Source organism: Grammomys surdaster, unplaced genomic scaffold, assembly GCF_004785775.1.
Source record: "Grammomys surdaster isolate TR1022 unplaced genomic scaffold, NIH_TR_1.0 98, whole genome shotgun sequence".
Lineage (NCBI taxonomy): Eukaryota > Metazoa > Chordata > Mammalia > Rodentia > Muridae > Grammomys > Grammomys surdaster.
Genome location: NW_021604577.1, coordinates 12,361,742 through 12,366,318, shown reverse-complemented (window position 1 = coordinate 12,366,318; position 4,577 = coordinate 12,361,742). Strand labels below are relative to the sequence as shown.

Below are 4,577 nucleotides of genomic sequence, written 5' to 3'. Positions count from 1 at the left end.
TGTACTGGGCCACACCAGCTCAGGGTAAGTGTGGGGGCTGTGCACAAGGTGCTCACATGACTCCTACGTACCCTCCTACCCTGTCTCTGTCCATCCGGCCTCAGCTGAACTTACCATTACCCTACTTCCATTCATTTTAGAACGTAGGCAAGGAGATGAGTTGGCAGGGTCAGAAGAAAGGGGGAAGAAAGACTTCAGCATCGTGTGACTGCCTGGGATGCTACTTGTACGAGCACTCCTTCAGGACTCGTGGGGTGACATGAGGGGTCTGACAGGATCCTCGTCCTCTCTGTCTGGTTTTCTCAAGTCTCTCTGACAATCACCTCAGGATGGAGTGTGATCTGAGCATCCTGTACACAAGAACTTACCTTTAGAGTTTTAAATCTTTTATCATCATGATGTTTGTCACATACACAGGAACTTAACGTTAGAGCAGTGGTTCTCAACCTGTGAGTCACAAATTTTCTGGGGGTCATACATCAGATATCCCCGCATATCGGATATTTACAACACAATTCATAACAGCAGCACAATGGCAGTTATGAAGTAGCAATGAAATTACGTTATGGTTGGGGGTCACCACAACATGAGGAGCTGTATTAAGGGGTTGTGCATTAGGAAGGTTGAGAACGGCTGCTTTGGAGGTTTATTATGATGAAATTCAACTCTTAAACAATATCTCCGTGTGGAATGAAGTTACCTTTCCAATGAAATGATCCCCAAATTTCATGTAGTGATAAAACTAGCCCATTTTACATGAGTCTGAGAATTGGAACAAAACATGTAATTTGCACTGTAGTTGTGTAACTGGTAACAAGAAATAGCTGGGCTAGAACTCCACACAGGACTTGAGCTTCTTGATCCTGTTGCTCTGACAGATTTGTCTCCTGTTGTGGTTCCCTCAGAACATTTATTCATTATTTGTACCTCCTACATAGGCAACGCAACAAACTTCAGATATACTGGTGCGTTTAAAACATCATTCCAAATTAAAGAAAACCTCCAGCTGGTCAAATACGAACCTTAAAATCCTCAGTTCATTGAATAATAGATGTACTGAATCAATGATTCATTTGTCAAATGGTTCAAGTATAATCATTCAAAATACAACGTACAAAATTTTCAGTATTGGATTTTTTTTGAGTTTGGTTTTCATTTACCCATGAAAGCAAGCATTTTGGGGAAAAGTGAATTTTACAAAATCTAAGGATACTTCACTCTCTTTAAGAATACACGCCAGATGAGGAGCAACCCATGAGGCCTCAACCCTACTGTAGGGAACTGAGGAAAGCCAGGGCGGGAGAGGTGGCTCACCTAGGGAAGAGCACAGTGACTGTATGTCCAGTACCAACGGTCAGCCATGAAAACATACACACTCGTGACATTATACAGACTGATCAGGTTGTATTTAGAAATGTGTATGTATATAAATATACATATATTTATGCAAGCACAATTAGTGAAAAAAGAGACTATGAGTCTGAAGGAGAGTATGGCGAGATACATGGGAAGTTTGGGAGAAGAAAAGGAAGGGAGACATTTTGTAATTTGTAATTTTTATAGCAAAAATAAAAAATACATTTTCTTTTATTTTTAACTATGTTCGTGTGTTATTATATGTGTTTCTAGGGTCCAGGGTTGATGCATTTGGATGCGTTTGTATTTTGAACTGATTAACATGCATTGTCACCTGAAATGCTAATCTTTAAGTGATTTAGACATTTATTTTGTTTTATTATTTTATTTATTCCTAGTGTCAGACTGACATTTGATACCCTTTAATGGACAGCTCCCTTCATCCCACTTTTCCCTCTGCTTCTCCAGCTGCAGGTGGCCACCATCCCACTTTTGGCTTCTATGGTTTAAGTACCTTTTGTATTCATAAAATATTTCTAGATGTGTTCGTTCATATGTTTATTGTTCCTGGAAAACTTATATAGATTTCTTTCTATATACTGCAAGTTTCTCTAGTCCCTAACACTTACAAGCTTGTTTTCGTCATTTTACATCTTAAGTCCCAAGAAAACTCAGTAATTCACCCTTAGTATTTGCTTCCCTTGCATCATTTCATCATTACTTCTTTTACTTCTTAATCTTCCCAACTTTGAGCATTTTCTGTGTTTTTAACCGATATTCCACGTCTTTTGTAGGGCTTTCTCTGTAAGTATTATGATAATGTAGGAATCAAAATAGAAGTTTTAGTATTCGCTCCATTACACCAATCCCTGTGAGCCTCCTCACCTCTTTCTCTCATCTCTGAACACGTTTGCCCTTTAATTTCAAGTCTTTTGGTTCATGACAACCAGGGAGAACTATTTCAACTTCTTGTTGGAAAGCAAGAAATGAACATTTTATCTTCAGCCACTTCTGATTTCTGTCATTGTCTAATTTTTTTTCAAATTATGGTCTATGATTAATATTCTTTCTGTCATTGCTAGGTGGCATGGTGAACTTAACTTTGTCTCTAGCAATTAAAAACTTATAAATTCATCATTACACATGGGACAAGATGGTTTCATTTCCCCATCTTTCTGAATGGCATTTATAATCTCATCCTTAATCCTTCTACATTCTGTAACCGAAACCTCAAAGATATATTGGTTTTCACTTTATACGTCTCAGTTAGTACCCCAAAGCTCTGTATTTCGTGTTGGCTGGGCTGCAGTGAATCTTTCCATTGATTTCGTATTTAATAGTGTGGATGTCAGAACTCGGGGTTATAACCTTAAAGCTTTATTTGCTGATCTTTTAAAAAAAAAACCCTTTCCTGAATATTAAACATGCATTCTAAAAGATAAACCATTCTGTGGCCTATAGCATTAATGATTGAGTATTCTCAAAATGACATTATGAAAACCAAGTAAAGACCAACCAACTAAACTTCCCAGAAATCAACAAACCTGCTGAAACATAATAGCCAATATAATTTCTTATGTGATTGCCAGATCAAAAGAATCAATCTATTATGATAAAGAATTCCTTGCTAAGTGAGTCAGTGTCATTCAGAAAGCTGAATTCAGATCATTGTTTTAAAGTAAGTTAGAGCTAAATGAAACATATTCCCCATTGGGTTCACACAAGCCCTGACTTCATGGAGCTTGTAAGTTAGGGGCAGGCATAAAGGGAAGAACCACGCTTGACAAGTTCGCAATGCCAGGAAGGTACAGTTCCTGGGGAACTGGCCCCGTGAGGGAGGCAGTGCTGAGGGATGCGAATCTTCCAAGAAGAGGAAAAGCCGAAGTTAAGCTCAGGCTCAAATAGAGCACAAAGCTAGGAAGTCCTGTGCGTGAGGAAGCAGAATGAATGACTAGTCACCGATAGATCCTTTCCAGGCAGCCCACCTGGCAGCTGTAGCGTATTCTCAGTGTGGATTCTGCCCAGGAATACCTGTTAGCTAATATCCAGAGGGGCCATATTGGAGAATCATTCACCCACCCACAGTCCTGCTTCAAAGTTTTCCCAGAAGTGTTGAATGAGCCCAGGAATCTTCTGGCAGTGTTAAGCATGGCCAGCTCTCCCAAGATGGGAGATGTTGATAGTTGTGATGGAACGTCAGCACTACGTGATGTGAACTCCCAAAATGTTCCCCAAACTCGAGGGTTACCTCATAGCTCACTTGTTTGGGTAGAGATATGAGACTATTTTGAGTGTTTTCTAGAACACAGAATGTAGGAACCTACTCCAAATCTACAAAAAAAATAACCATCGTAGGGAATAGGATCTGGGTACACATGTTTTAACAACTTCCTTGGGCTATTTTGTATTTTGAATATGAGCACGCCTAGTGATAACACAAAAATCAGTAAGACTTGAAGGGAACATGTAAGAGGTACCCCCAGCGGTATTTGACTTGATTCCTTGAGTGCACTGAGTACTTTTCCTCTCTCCTTCATATTGATAGTTTTGTATCAGGGCGAGAATTTTTTTTTTTTTTTACTACGAATAACACTTTATTCAGTCATTTTCTTTACAACTGAAACTCTGGGAATTCAAGATTAACATCCTTGCCTGTGAGCTTCTTGTACACACCAGAAAAAGTTTCGACCTTGTGTTCCACGTTGTTCTGCTGTGCTTTGTCTAAAAGAACTTTTATGAGCCGGCTGCCATCCAGTTTCACACGGATCCTCTTACCCACAATTTCACTTGGGAAGACCAAGTCCTCAAGGATGGCATCATGCACCGCTGTTAGGGTGCGGCTTCTGGGGCGCTTTTGCTTATTTTTCGTGAGGCTTTTCCGGGTTGGTTTGGGCAGAATCCTCCTCTGAGCAATGAAGACTACATGCTTTCCACTGAACCTCTTCTCCAATTCATGAACTAGCCGGACTTGGATTTTCTGAAAAGATTTAAGCTGAGGAACTGGTACAAAAATTATGATAGCTTTCCGACCACCATCAACTTCGATTTCCTTCGCTGCGGTGATGTTGAGTTCCCGCAGCTGCGCCTTGAGATCGGAGTTCATCTCCAGCTCGAGCAGCGCCTGAGAGATGCCAGACTCGAACTCGTCCGGCTTCTCGCCATTGGGCTTCACAATCTTGGTGCTCGAGCTGAACATGGCTTCGTCCTTACGGAGTGCCGGC

General features: G+C 40.5%; 1 pseudogene; it reads right to left on the bottom strand.

Moving 5' to 3' along the window:
* Positions 1–3,940: 3,940 nt before the first annotated feature.
* Positions 3,941–4,565, bottom strand: LOC114633865 (annotated as a pseudogene).
* Between the last annotated feature and the right edge of the window lie 12 nt (positions 4,566–4,577).